The sequence below is a fragment of the Rattus norvegicus genome, chromosome 5 (assembly GCF_021556685.1).
Source record: "Rattus norvegicus strain SHRSP/BbbUtx chromosome 5, alternate assembly SHRSP_T2T, whole genome shotgun sequence".
Lineage (NCBI taxonomy): Eukaryota > Metazoa > Chordata > Mammalia > Rodentia > Muridae > Rattus > Rattus norvegicus.
The window spans coordinates 24,144,011-24,159,470 of NC_141538.1; the positions used below are offsets into that span (position 1 = coordinate 24,144,011).

A 15,460-nucleotide genomic window follows, 5' to 3' on the forward strand; every position below is an offset into this window, starting at 1 on the left:
TCGAGTTCCTTGCACAGCCAGGCCAGTTGGCCTCGGGACCCTAGCTTTTCCGTCTGCCTGGAACATGCTTCCCTAGGGTCCTCTGTCATATTCTCATTAGGTGTTTCTAAGTGCCGCATACGAGCAGGATGTTGATGGTATCTGTTTTTTATTTTGGTTTTTCTTCCTCAATTACTCACTCAATTAAATTCCAACAACTCACAGTTTTTTGTCTTAAACTCCTCGAGCCTTGAACAGTATTTGACTCATAGAAAGTGCTCAGTCCGTACTTGCTGAATGAATGAATGAATGAATGAACGACCAAAATGAATGAATGAATGAATGAATGAATGAATGAATGAATGAAGATATTACTTGTAGCACAGACATCCTGTGGCAACCAGGATCTCTGGTCTAGCCTGCTGATTGGTGCTTACCCTCCCTTGTGTGGGCCTGGGTCTCCTGCTCGATGGGCGGTTACACAAGCCAGTGCTGACATTGTTGTGCTTATGTGATTTCTCTCACATTTGGTCTTTCTGTAGAATTGTTCTTGGGGTTAAATTGTTTTCTAAAATTAAAGCAGGGGTTGAAATGTGGAAGCACCTTATAAATAAAATACACACAAAAAAAATGAATGCAGTTGTGTTACTTGCATGTCTGCTATCTAGTATTTAAATATATTAGCTAATTTTAGTGGGATTACCATTTTCTCTTGCTGAATACATTTTAATGCTCTCTCTATTTTTGCCAAATAAGAACACACTGGCAGCCTTCTCTTCCTGTTTTTTCAGATACCTCCTGCTGCAGAGAGCGCTTTAAGCAAGGAAGGCTTTCCTTGGCTTCTGTCTGCATTCCATAAAATACTCCTTGCCTTTTAGGTAAGTGTATGCCTTTGCTTTCATGCACTCTAAGCAGAAGTTATTGATTGCCTCTGAAACCTATGCATTGTTATATTAAGACAAAGAGCCTGGGACTTTAAGTATTTTGCCCTCAGCCACTAAATAAATAAATAAATAAATAAATAAATAAATAAGCCGTGCTATGACCCAGATGCTGTCACCAAGCTTTCTCCTTTCTTGTCTTTATCTGTGCTGATAATTGCCATTTGTTATGGACAGTAATATTCATCACTAACCTCCCAGGTATTCAAAAGATTCCACTTACGTTCCTGGATTTGAAGACAACTTAAGAAATGAGGATCTTTGCCTCTGAATGAGAAGAAAGCTATCTGAGATTGGGGGGAGATGAGGATGTGGATCCTGGGAGATCATGTAGAAGGCTTTGGTGATGGCCATCATGAGAATCAGAGTGATGAGGACAGAGGCTAAGTTCAATTCTCAATACACAGCCAGACCTCCCCAGGTCTTTCTTTTCTCTTCCACAAACAGAGACAACACAGAAATCTTTCTGGTTCTCCTCTCCTTGTCAGACCCATTTACCCAAGGATAGGCTGAGGAAGGAGATAAACAGTGGCTAGATAGGAAGCAAATGGTTCCCTTTCTAGAAGGACAGAGAGCTCAATGTTATCAAACAAAAATGTTAGGAAGGGTTAGAGAAAGAGGACCTACCTCTCTAGTTGTATTCTGTGAGATAATTTTATTATTTGGGGAGGTCACCCTAGCATTGGGAAAGTTGAGAATCACTGTTCTAGGAGGCATAAGCATCCTAGTAAATCCATTACTGTGGGGTCTTCTGAGTTAGAATGCTAAGCCTGAGAGCTTTGGCACAAGCCATGATGTTTCAGCTTCAGCCCCTGTCGTGATCCTTCTACTCCTGTTCTCATATATGCCTACATAATGTGTATGTTCAACAGGTACCTGCTTGGAACATCTGTGCTTATGTCCCTAGAGGCAAGAAAATAACCAGGGAGCTCTGTGGAATCAGAAGAGACCTCAGCTCTCCCATTCTCTGACCAGGCAGATGGATTAGTCCGATCACTTTGACTGTCTACCATCTTATCCCAAATGCCAAGTGAGAGTAACAGGAAGTCAATAGAGATATTGATGAGGTATCCAGATACAGGTAGGGGAGGAAAGTATTTGGTATAGCGTTAGCACAAGAGAGGAGGTTCTTTTCTTTGTATCCAGCCATGGCAGTTTATTACCTTCCTGGGCCTAAGTAATTATGTGGCACTTTTTCAGAGCTACTGATCTAGATTCTGTGTTTGGATGGTTAGAAAGATTGAGCAATGTCATTTATCCAAGTATCAGCTGAACTATGTACACCAATTCTTGGCCTTACCTCTGGTTAATTCTGGTAGGCTCAGGTCAGTGTGTAAAAATCACTTAGAGTTGTTTTCGTAATTCTTTGCAGTTTTTTCATAAGTGACATACAAACGTTCTTTAAGTGCTGTAAGAAACATAAGGAGTCTGTATGTTATCTACCAATTTTATTTTGCTTCTCGATGGTCCTTAACCTCTGTTCCTGTCTAATCTAGCGCATTATATAGGTTTGCATCCCTATGGTTATATATGTATTCATATCACCAGTGCACTTAGAATGACGTTGGTTTAGAATAGACACTGGGGGTTTGAAATGGCTCCCTGTCCGTAGAAACTAAAAAGGGAAATGAAGACATGAAATGATAGGAAATAAAGTGAACTCACTCTGCTCTTTTCCTCAAATGTCTTTTTAGTTTAATTATTCCAGAACAAGAGAAGCCCTGAGCATGTGACCTACATCATTTTAAAAGAGACAAGGGCCCCACTTACTAAGATGAGAGGCCCTCAGGAGGCTGCAGTTTCAGGAAACAAACTTTGTTTTTAGTTTCTTAATCAAACTTAAGAAACTGATAAAGTCAGTTTCTCCTTGAAAAGTTAATGTCTTCTAAATTTCTGGTGGGTAGATTATAATTCTTTCATTATGCCTATTAGATGCTTGAGAAATCACCAAAAATAAACACAGCCCTTGCGTACTTTCTGGTGTTAACTCATCCTGACTCAAACACTGTGTTAGTTCTTCTCCAACTTCCTCTTTTTTTTGGATTCCTCCATTAAAGAGCCCATGTTACCTATGGTGACTCAGCTCCATTTCACACCAGCACCTCTGGCTTTTCTCTTCCCAGAACAGCTCTTTGCCAAGAGAATGACTCAGAGCTCAGGTTCCCCAGCACAGTCAGGTGGAGTGCCCCCTGGGCCCTCTCAGCTGACCTTGAGCAAGGTCTCCTCAGGAAGCAGGGCGAGTCAGCTACTGTAATGGGGCTCATGTGCCAGCCGGATAACAAGAGGGAACTGATAGGGCGTTCTTTTGGAAAAGCAGTTAAGGTTTTAGATGATTATTCTGAAAAGGTTTCTGTAAAAAGCGGTAGATGGCAGATAGTTCATTCTCTAAAAGAAATTTCTCCTGCTTAGAACAGAAAATGTTAAGTTGAATTTTTGAGGATTTAGTACACATTTTTGTGAGGTTTAAGAATTATTGATTACAATACTATTACCAATTAATGTATCTGACATTTAAAATGCCATTTTAATCAAGTAGACTAATTGTATTGTCTTGTATCCACAGTTGTTAATTATTCAGGATTATCTCTCATAGAAATGGACCATGATAATATCATGGTCAGTGGAGTCCCTGGATTCTTTGCAAGAATCCCCAGAAAGGAAAGCCAGGCAGCACTTGACCCCATAATGTGGAAATGGACACCGTGCTGCCGTAGGTGACTCTACCACATCTCTCCTTCACTCCTACCCTGAAACAAAAGCCTCAGAGTCTTTTTCATGTGTAGATGAAGGGAAATGGGGCTATATTCATGAGCTCTTCAACAATATAGCCAGATACCTGGAGTAATTGATATGTAAAAGAAAAAGCATACTTTTTGGAGTGGATTGGAGTTCCAGTCTGTGATCGAGAGATCCATTATTTTTAATTAAGAGTGCCAATGGTCACTTTATCCCTAAGAAGCAAAAGATGAAGAAAGGAAGAGTAGCTTCCTATAGCTCCCTGAAAATATACTCCTCTGATGGCCTAACTCCCTACTATAGAGCTGGTCACTACCCAGTGTCATACCCTGGGAATCAAGCCTTTGACACAAAGGCCTGTGGGGAACATCAAACATCCAATTCACACTGTAGCAGAGATCAAAGAGGTTAAACCTCAGACTAAAGGGCAATCTTGTAATTGAACCCAGGGCTCTAATGTCAAGGCTGTTTACCCTTGACACCAGTTGATTTCCCTTCAGTAAAGGAGTAATAAATACAATAGAAAAGTTGGTTGTGGGAATTTGGGCATTGGGAATAGAATGGGAAATGGAGATAGAATGATAAAAAGAGAAATAAGGATGTGTAGTTTGGTATTAGAATGATTCCATGTGTTTAAGAAGGGAAATAAGGAGACTAAAGTTAAGAACTGGTGCACGAAACTATAAGAGCATGTGCATTAGAGAAGAAGGCAGGCATGGCGGATGAAGTGGTCCCAAGCAATACAAAGCTGCTTATCTTTTCTAAACCTCCGAGGTGTCTACTGCCATTTCTATGTATGGAGGGAAAGAATGTTTTATGTACTGACATGTGCAGGGAGAGACATGTACAAATGACTACATAGTTGGCAAGTACTAGAGTGTATATACTCCCCACTCTGCTCTCTCTCTCTCTCTCCCATAGCATGAGAAGGAAATATTAAAGACTCAGTTCTGTTGCATTACTCTTCTTGAACGTGGGACAGAAAGCCTGACAGTTCTACAGGTTGTATTCCATTGCCTTTGGGAAGGTCTTCTTTGTCAGTGAAGGGGACGCCACTGTTTCTATGCCTGGTCTTTATCTAACATATTCTCCAAGTCTTCCTGCCTTGAAATGCCATGTGTCAATTGTCAGCTTGGCAGAATCTAGAGTCACCTGGCAGGTGGGCATCTGGCCATGCCATGTAATTATCATTAAGATAATTGATGGAGGAAGACCCATCTTCACTGGGAGATCCTTCCCTGGGTAAGGAGCAGTGGAGGATATTAAACGAAGAAGGTGATCTGAACACAGTCATGCATTCACAGAAGTCCGTTCTTCATTGTAGACCTTATATGAAAAGATTCCAGCCCCTGCCACCATGATGGGCAGAAGAAATCCTTTTCCTTTAAGTTGCTTTTGTCAGGGTATTTTGTCAAAACAGCAATAGAAGAAACAAAAACAATGGGTCTGACTCTGTATGACACCCTCAAAGCTAAGTTCTCAGACAAGGAAAGTTCTGTAGGACAGGTAGTGAGAAAACCTTCAAAGAGCAAGCCTCATTAAGTGACTGATCTTCATGTGTTGCTCCTTCAGACAGAAGGTTCTGCAGACCCTCTTTCCTTCCCAGAAAACTCCATTACTGACTTAGCCCATCCCAGTTTTCTGCTTTTAGCCTTTACTCTCAAACTTGACCAGTTATCAATTGGAAACTTTTATTGTCTCACTCCCCTGCTCATGTTATTTAATAGCTACCCTATGTCTTAACAAATTTATATTACAGAGCCATCGCTTGTCTAATATCTGCAGTCTTGTCTAAAGTCGGTATCTGTTACACTTTTCTGCATTACCTGCCTCACTACAGTTAGGGATGGCTTCTTGCTTCCTGCTTTCTCCCTCCCCCATTAACACCCCCCATCCTCTGTGTGTGTGTGTGTGTGTGTGTGTGTGTGTGTGTGTGTGTGTGTGTGTTTATATGTGTGCACGTGCACATGTGCCTCTGTGTTACCAAAATCCAAGAATATTTAACCACCTAGCAAATCTGTAATCCATACAACACAGTGTCTTTTCAACTTAACATAAAACATGCTGATTGGTCAGCTTTCTATCTATAGCAAAATACTTGAGATGAGCTACTTATAGCATAGGGAGAAGTCTGTTTAGCTCATGGTTTTGGAAGACCAAAGGCATAGCACCTGTGTCTTTCCAGCTCATGTAAGGGCAGTAGATGATGGCATATCATGGCCGTATGAATTACAGGACCCATCACATCGCAAATCAGAATGAAAAGAGCCATTTAATATATAATCTCCAAGGTTTGATCCCTGTGACCTAAAGCCAGCCTACCAAAGGTCCCAAGCACTTCCAAGAGTGCCAATCTAGGACCAACATTCGTAAATGGGCCTCTGGGATGTACAGTTAGTACTGTGTGTGGTAGCACTGTCTATGTCTGTTTCTGAAATTAGTACTTTCTTTAAGCTTTTTTATGCTTTTTCTCAACCTATATGATATAATCATTTCAAGTTTTCCTTTAAAACCACAAATGTCAGGTCAAAAATATGTACAAATGTAAGCAAGCATGGCATTCTTCTCATTCTGTGGGTTTGGCTAAAAATCCTAACAACTTTTGAATCCTCCAGCACCACAGTGTCCTGTGAGTGTTATCAGCCTGCTGAAGAGGACTGAATAAGTTTGCATTTTCAGCTCTGAAGCCCTACTTGAAATTTTATTCAGCAGTACAGAATTAGAGCTGCTGTCAGTTTTTGTGGCAGTCTGAATGAAAATTGCCCTCATAGGTTCATAGGGAGTGGCACTATTAGGAGCTGTGGCCTTGTTGAAGTAGGTGTGGTCTTGTTGGAGGAACTGTGTCACTGGGGGGTTGAGGGGAGCTTTGATGTTTCAGAAGTTCAAGCCAGCCCCAGTTTCACTCTCTGCCTACTGATCTGGATGTAGAACTCACAACTACCTCTCCAGTACCATGTTTGTTTTTATGCCTCCATGCTTCCTGCCATGATTGATGACAATGGACTAAACCTCTGAATTGTAAGGCAGCCCTAATTAGATGTTTTCCTTTGTAAGAGTTGCCATGGTCATAGAATCTCTCCACAGCAATGGAAACCCTAACTTAGTTCTGAAATGTCCATAATAGGTTTGTATCTTAACGAACGTAATATAGGGAACATAACTGGGGGATAATAATATCATGACCTCTGGAAATCACAGAGACTCCTGACAGCCAAGAGAGCTGCAAGTAGGACCTGAGCCAGGGTCAGGCCCACTTTGGGAGGAACGTTCTACCTCATACTTCCCTCCCCTGGGAAGTCTTCCAAGACCTACATTTGTACCTGCTCAAGGTATCATTCTGTGTGCTCAGAGGCCCCTGAGAGAATGTGCAGGCCTCGTCCTGAGCATTTGTTAGTGTGTGAGTACACACAGGGTACTGATCATGATCCGTCCAGCATAATAGTGCATTTCTTCTGAAGCATTCTCGTAGATGATAGACAGATTAAGAGTAACAAGTTGGTTTTAATTATGTTCATTAAGACACCAATCTATAACGGACATTTAAGAACTAAGTTATGGTTTCTATTCCTGTGGAGAGAAACCAGGACCATGGCAACTCTTATAAAGGAAAGCATTTAGTTGGGTCTGGCTTAAAGTAAATTTAACAAATTGTCTTAGTAAACAGGACTTAAAATGTTAATAGGACTGATTCAGGAAGAGAGGGTGCTGTTTCTCTGTTGTCTCCCTCAGTCTCTGACAGTAGCATCTTGAGTAAAATCCACAGCCCGGAGCTCACATTGCCAGCCCAGTGATGTCAGGGGAGGAGGGGCACCCAATTCACTGGTGGGAAGAGAGGGGAAAATGATATCTGAAACAAAAATAAAATAAACAAAACCAGAAACCCTGTATGATTATAGGTGTTTGTCCATCAGATATAATGTATAGTTTTGAAGGCTGGAGTTTATAACAATATACCATCCAAGTTTATAACAATATACCAATATGATAGTCAATTAAATGTGTTTTGGCTGTTTTCCCCACAGGAATTAAAGCGCATTTGCGTGTGTGTGTGTGTGTGTGTGTGTGTGTGTGTGTGTGTGTGTGTGTGTGTGAGCGCATGCTCGTGAACACACGCACACACAAAGAGTGACTATAGGAGGACTATATGATGATGGATCAGCGGATCTGTTTATTTGCCTCAGGACAATCACCATATTGATAGTGCTGTGCATCTGATAGCATCATGTTGTATACCTCCAACATATACAACGAAATTTACTTTAAAATAAAATCGATATGTATGACTTGGGATTAACCTTTAAACAAGTCAAATGGAGCAATTTCAGCCCAAGTGTCAACAACAATGCTTGTTCCTGGTGTCCCTTGTCTAGTGTTTGCAGGACTCTTGGATTGAGTGTCAGCACTGGAAAGTGGGAGCGGTGGGGAGACTCTGAATGTAGGCTCGACTGAATTCATAAATGGTTTTTGTTTCAGAATTCAGCTAATCTACAGATGTAATTTTTAAGGTCCAGTTGGCTATTTACTATGGATGCAAAAGTTTCAGCTTAATAGGACGCAAAAATAATCAGATTGGATTATTTGTGGCCAGTCCAAGTTCCACAGTTGCTGTCTAACTGTAGATTGGGGGAGGTCCTGTCTCATCACACATCATAAAGTATGGCCTTTCCCACTGACTTGGAACCCATGTTGTTTCATAAGATCAGATTTGAGGAAGGTTTTTCTGAACTAAGAAACTTGCTACAGATATTGACTGTCATAGTTTGGACAGCAAATGCCATAGTTTGAATATTAAGAGTCTATGTATTGAGGTTTGCTCCCCAGACTGTGGTGGGCTATGAGGAGCTGATAGGTCCTTGAGGAAGGGGACCCTAGTGTGAGGGAAAGAGACCATTAGGAATGTGACCTTGCCAAGGACCCCAGTGCCTTCCTCTCCTTAAGTGGGAGTTGTCGGTGACCTGAACCTCTTAATACTGGGGACCAAGACATGGCTCCCCATTTATTAGGCTTGCTTGCTACATATTCTTCTCAGAGAGACCATGTTTATGTCCTCTGTGTCCATGGCAGTGCTACATAGCTCTCTGGAGTTCAGATTACCTGACTTCATCTAGGCTTTCTGGTTTGAGGCTGCCAACAAAGGAGACACTTTTTGTCATAGGCTTGTACATTTCACAAAGCACTTCTATTCAGTAGCCTTGAGTGGTGAGATGTAGGGCATCTCTGCTTTGTAGATGAGGTGGTTGCATGGGTCATAAGTAGAAAAGCTAAGCTATAAGCCCATCTATTTCCATGTTCACCCCAGCTCCACAACTAGACACCTGGGTCCAGAGCTGTGCCTGCTCACCAAGAGAACTGATGAATTACATGCTGGTGATTGGTAGACCCAGAATACCAGAGTAAAGAGTTAGGGAATTCAAAGTAATATTTAGGGCTCCTCCAGCCCAAATTATTCTGCATCAGTCTCTGTTACACACTAATTTTTCATGTCATCTAGGTTCTAGTGCAGTGGTTCTCAACCTTCCTAATACTTGTGACTCATACAGTTCCTCATGCTGTGGTGACCACCATCATAAAAATGCTTCTTTGCTACCTCATAATTGCAATTGTGCTAGCGTTAAGTATCATAATATAAATAACTGATATTCAGGATATCTGATATGCAACTCCCAATGGGTTGTGACCCACAGGTTGAGAACTGCTGCGCTAGAGAAACCTACAGCTAAAACAAAACCACTTTAAAGTTCACTCAGCACCAAGTTATTACATCCGCAGCTTGTTAGGAGCCAGCTCAAAGGTAAAATCAGTGAAATCCAATACAGGCATGAGACAGTTGTTATCAGTGGAGTATGATTTGGCTCCTAAAATTAATTTGGAACTTTTCAAAAAATGGCTATTGGCCAAGGTCGAGAGTCTTTTCCAGACATACTATTCCCTAACACCTAGTACTTAGTCTGTAGAACCTACAGTCTTTGCCTTAAAGGGATGCCAAATAAATAGAGCTAAAGAAAATTTTAAGTATTTTAATCAATGCGTAGATTATGCCAAAATTTATTCCTGTTCTAATATGTTCAGATTATATCTATTTCATAATTAAGCGTAAGGAATGACCATAATTTAGCTCCTTTTTAAAATCTCCCTTTAAGGTGTGTATGAGTACATCCAGTGAGTCTAGCTAAAGCAGTCTTTTTCCCCAGTATTCCTCAGCCATGAACATTGTTTGACTGATCTGATAAATTCCCAGTTCCAAATGGTGTTGAAAGTCATACATCTACTTTATAACTCCTACAATAAAACGATGTTTCTAGACATAACTGTCTTTCATGGTGAAATGCTGAAGTGTGAATTCCACTTCCTTACTATAAAACGTTCTCTGTGTTCCCTTCATTCCTGGAAGAGGTTTGGGTACAGGGATTGTTTTTGGTTCTTGTTACAGGAGATTCTGAATACGGATGCTTAATGTAATAAACCAAGTGATAGTTACCTCATTTCCCGATCTTTAGAAAGCTTTCTGATTGCTGATTGATGACCTGCACTGGAATGCATGTGGACCTAGGAAGGAAACTGAACATTATCTCGGAAAGATGATTTCATTCTTGACGAGCCAGCACAAAGGTAAAACTAGGGAAAGCAATACAGGCATGAGCCAGTTGTTATTAGTGGAATATGAATTTGCAGCTTTCCAAAAAAAAAAAAAAAAAAAAAAAACAGAGCTATTGGCCAAGGTCAACTGCCCTTGACAGTTTTTCTTCTTCTGACCTTGGCCTTTGGATTAGAGGTGAACACGTGCTCATTGGCTGCCTCTTAACCAAGATCCCTTGTAAATCTATGGCATTTTTGCTGTTGCAGCAATTTTATACTCTACTGTGCATAAATACTTCCTCTGACAGCACAAGAAACCAATGCCATGAATATTCCGTGAGTAGCGGTAACAATTCACAGTACGGCTTTGAAGTTTTAGGAGGACAATCAAACGACCCAACAAAGGACAGAGGAGCTGAAATAAAAACCTTCATAGCTGAGCGGTTTTATCTCACATCTACTATGGGGTCCTAATACTGCCCGTCACAGGCAGCTCCTTGCATTGTCTACTGGAACCAGGGGATGTTAGGATAAGAGGACCATAAAGCATTTAGTCACTTGAAGGTCGTCTGTGTTGAGGCTGTTATTTCTACGGTACTGAGGAAGTTGAGGTTCTTTCTGAACTTTGCTATTTGCATTGAGGACCTAAAGGGAGATGGCTGATGCTTTTATCCAGTGGCTGCCATTCTTCATTGTGCTTTGTATATCCAGTGTCTTCATGTCACGCTGACTTTGCCTTACGGCTAAATGTATTTACGAGGGCCTGGTTGGACTCACTCCTCACAGAAATGAACAATGGCATCCGAACTCACAGCCATTGCCTTCTACTAAATATCAAAAAGGCTTTTCTTTCTCTTTGATTCTTCCCCAGTACAGGCTGTGATTTTGCTTTAGGATTAAATTTGCTGTGGTAAATAAACCTTAAACAAAAATAAAGCTCAACTTTATGACAGTATGAAAAGGCACTCACTGAGAGAAAACTAAACATTGTGCATACCTTATACATAGGCTTTGAAAATAGTATGGGGTCTGAGTTATTCATGACAGTAGTTTAAATAATTCTATATTTACTCTAGAACATAAGATGACTTTTAGAAGAAAGCATTTCTAGGACTAGGATACAGCTCAATGCTAGAGTTGGGCTAGCATGCATAAGGTACTTGGATTGATCCCCCACAGAAACAGAGGCAGACAGACACCCAGTTTTTCCCACTATGAAGCTGCTTAGACAAGGTTGCCTTATATAAATGTGTAATGTTTTTCTGTCCTCAGACATCAATGAAGTTGGGTAGCATACCCCCAAGTTGCTAGTTTTCTTCTCAACAAATGCTTAAGTTGTTTATGCTCTTTGGAACATTCCTTTAAGCTCCCTCAGTGATTTTATATCATTACCTATAAAGATGGATATGAGTCAACCCCTGGCCCCTCCCTGCCCTGCCCTGCCCTGCCATATGTGTGCATGCATGTGTGCTTGTGGGCACAACCCACACTACAGAAAGCCTGGGAAGGGATACTGCCTAATTATTATTAGTAATTAATATTAGTATTATAATTAAGACATCTAATATTGCCTTTCTTAAAACGTTGCTAAGATGTTCTTAATCTTCACCATGTCCCCTCTCAACAGATGAGAAAACTAGAACCCGGGTTCTCCCCTGGGATACTGTCTTCTCCTCGAGATAGGTGCGCTTTGAGGGCACAGCTGCCCCTTCCCTCTGAGGGAGGCCATCTACCCACCATGCCCTTCATTTCATGGCACCTGGGCCAGATGGCAGTGTTGTTACTCCAAAAGGTGACGTGTGAGCCAAGGTTGTCGTCCCATCTGTTTCTCAGTAGCCGTTATTTTTGAAGCACAGGAGAGTCAGCGTCTTCCTTTGGCCATGAAGAAGTCTGCCATGAAGGCTGCCCTCCCACGCCAGGGTGCACGATTGCCTCCTTTTCTTCCAGCTGAGGGTAGACTCTGCCTTCTGTCAGGGGAGGGATGTGCCAGTCACTATGAGACATTTGTCATGAGTCCCTCATTGCTCTAGAGTACAGGAAGCTCCTAGAGGATACTGGCCACTCATTGCAGCACACATGAGGTTACATGTGTGTACATGTGATTACATGTGTCCCATCTCTGGTTCAGTAGCTCTCTCTTCCAAGATTTCACAACAGAAATTTCCAATCAAGCTGTCTATCAGGCATCACTGTAGCACCAGCTTACCCCAAAGAAGACATTTCTGATTCCCTAATGGGCCTTGGCAGTTCAAAGAATAGGGAAATATTTAAGATTAGGTAACTTAAATATTAATGCTAACTTCCCCATCTGACAGTCTTATAAAAATAAAAATCCTATCCAAAATTATTACTGGTACTTACCCTGAAAACCAAAAATGTAGGCATCATTTTTCCCCCTGTGTGGTCTCTGGGATACAAGATAAATGTGAACCGATCTCTCAACTGCAAAGTAGACAGTTGCCATGGAAACAACTTACTAGTTTATAAACCCTTCTGGCTAGTTCCTGGATTTGAACTTTATACTAGTTTTGGAAAAAAAAATTCATCTAGAATCAGACTCTGGTTTCATTTTTTAAAGTATTTATATAAAATTGCAAATATCAGGATGCTATTAAATGTGATGTTACTAACAATACTAAGGCAGGCTTGCTAATGCCAGGAGGACTCCCCCATTACTGTGTCTCAGTGAGACTAGCAGTTCCACATCCTTCTTTAGGTCTTGGGGAGAACATCTGGAAGAACGTAATGTTAGTTAGTTGAACTCTACTGTGTGTGCTTTTTTTTAATCTTTAAAACCTAACATGCTTATGGAGAGATGTGATATTTATCACACCTGTGTCCGTGCTGGGAGTGCATACATAGCTTCACGTTCCTCATTGACAGTAGTGTTTCTTTATTGTTCATTCCTTAATGGGAAGGCAGGAGAACTATCTCAGGAGTTGAACAGAAGTCTTCAGTGGTAGATGATAATGAATTGTGACGCACTTTAACATTTACATGTAATTTTTAAGATGATACTGACGCTGGTCAAGATTTTTTTTTTTGCATAGTTTGTCTTGGAACTTGTTGTACAGACCAAGTAGGTCTGGTGGTCAAGATTTTTAAATACTAGAAATTTAAGTTCCAAATAAATAGAGCATTAAGCATAGCATTAAACTTGGGAAAGCAGGCTTCCTTTCCAGGTCTGCTCCACGCTTCCTTAATACGTGTCTCCTCTGATCTCTCCCTGCTGGGCATGTTTAGTGACCTATACCACACTAATAGGTAGACAGTTATTGTTATTTAATACATACACATTGTTAAAATTTACTTCTCACTAGTACTTTACTACTACACTGTAACTTGATTATAGTGGACGATGTTTCCAGCCAATAAGGCAGCCATAATTCTAAGTTGAACAGACATGTGGAACCTAAGCACTATTTGTACATATTGGTTCCTGATTCCTGTAAGCTGCAAGTCTACACTGGGAGCCAAGAGGCAGTAGCCACTGCCTCATTGAGAATCATGGAACACAGGATCCTTTGAGTCCCTGGGGAGACAACAGAGCCATACAGGGAGCTGCAGCAAGAGACGACTAATACTTTTGCTGTTTTCAAGGTCCACAGGCAACATTTAAAACTTAAAAATCTCGAAGGTAATGTTAATTTTACTCGTTCTGTAGATCACTGCATCACTTCTTGTTTAATTCAGTAATCGTTCTTCACCAATATTTTTTAAGTGTGTCTTTGCATTTAAATGAAGTTGCGAAGTAAGCCAGATTACAAATAAACCCACCACTGTGCTGGTGTAATTCACCGGCCACCCTGCCTCACCCTGTTGAAGGAATAGCACCTACAATTGTCAAAACTCGAAAATTTTTAACCAAAGATACTACTTGAAAAGAAAAGCATTGGGAAATAACAAGATTGTCTACAAATTTCAAATAAATAATAATCTGCAAAGTAGATTGGTGTGGACTTCGGTTGCAATGCTAGAGAACTTAACCATTTTTATATAATTTGATTGTCAAAAATATTAATGTTCCCTATGTCTTACTAGTCCTTCAAAATAAATCCCAATTAGCTGATTAAGAATATGCTTTAAATGTGCCGAACAACTGGATGATAAGGTTCCTAACTGCTGGGAAGGATGTGTTGGGCAATTATCCCTTTTTGCTTATGGTACTAGTGTGTCTTCATGCTCTCAGCTTGGGTGCCTCTCCCTCTCAGAGGCTGCATCCACCTGCATATTTCACATAAAGCCCCTGGTGTGGTGTCTGTGGCAGAAACCCAGATGGACGCTCAACAGTCACTGAGGCCAGGACCTTAAACCTTAGAGAGGCTGAGAACCTGTGGTGTGACCAGATCAGTGCTTTTGAAAAGCCTGTTGTGTAATCATCAGTGCAGTAAGATAGAGTGTAATACTTAATACTTACAAAAAAACCCACTGAATTAAAACAGTTTGCATAGCAAAGATAAACTCTTGTTCCTGTTATGGACCTATCCAGTTCTCATGATTTATGAACCCTGGAACAGAGAAGTTTGTAGTTTGTTCAGTGTATGTTTGATGGGTGTCATTTATTTCTCCAGCACCCTTGGCCTTTCCCAAACCAATCAACTTTGACAACAAATCCCTAGATAATAAACCTTAACTTCTTGGAGCTATAGAGATTGAAAAACCAGTCACAATGGTTCAGGTTTCCATCACTCCAGTTTGTAAGCCTGGCCCTCCACACACATCCGCAAAGGTGGACAGGGATTCAGGTGATGCAAAACCATCTCTGGCATCACTGCCTTAGATGGCCCCTCTTCCACCTCCTCTGCCCTGTGTCATTCCTTCTGGGCCTATCTTTGAAGTTTACACCCTCTCTCTCCTGCTTTCTCTCTCCCTCACCTTTTCCCCTTTTTCCTAAGCTGTTCTCCCCCGACCCCCAACTCTCCATCTCTCTCTGTTTCTATGTCTCTCATTCTCTCTTACTGTCTTTCTTTCTCTGTCTGTCATTCTCTCTCATTCACTCTCTCCCCTCCCTCCCTTTCTTCCCCCTTCTCCTTTCTGTCTCTCCCCCTTTTTCTCTCATTCTCTAATTGTCTCAGTGAGAACTCAGTTTTAATAGAAGCCAAACTGTCCTTTGACTTGCTTTTTCTGCTGTGACCTGGGCTTCCTCAGTATGCATTTGCTAAGTAAATAATTGAAAGGCTATTAGGAGACATCTTTTCTCAGAGTACTCAGATTGCAGTCTTTGACTT

General features: G+C 41.1%; 1 protein-coding gene across 10 annotated transcripts in view; it reads left to right on the top strand.

The window, feature by feature from the left end:
• Window positions 1–15,460, top strand: part of Fam110b (family with sequence similarity 110, member B) — a 134,278-nt gene that overhangs the window by 72,900 nt on the left and 45,918 nt on the right. For 4 of the 10 annotated variants that reach the window (XM_087550419.1, XM_087550420.1, NM_001437885.1 and 1 more), the window contains 1 exon segment: window positions 771–857. The gene's annotated coding sequence lies outside the window, so the exon portion shown is untranslated. 10 annotated transcript variants of the gene reach the window in all.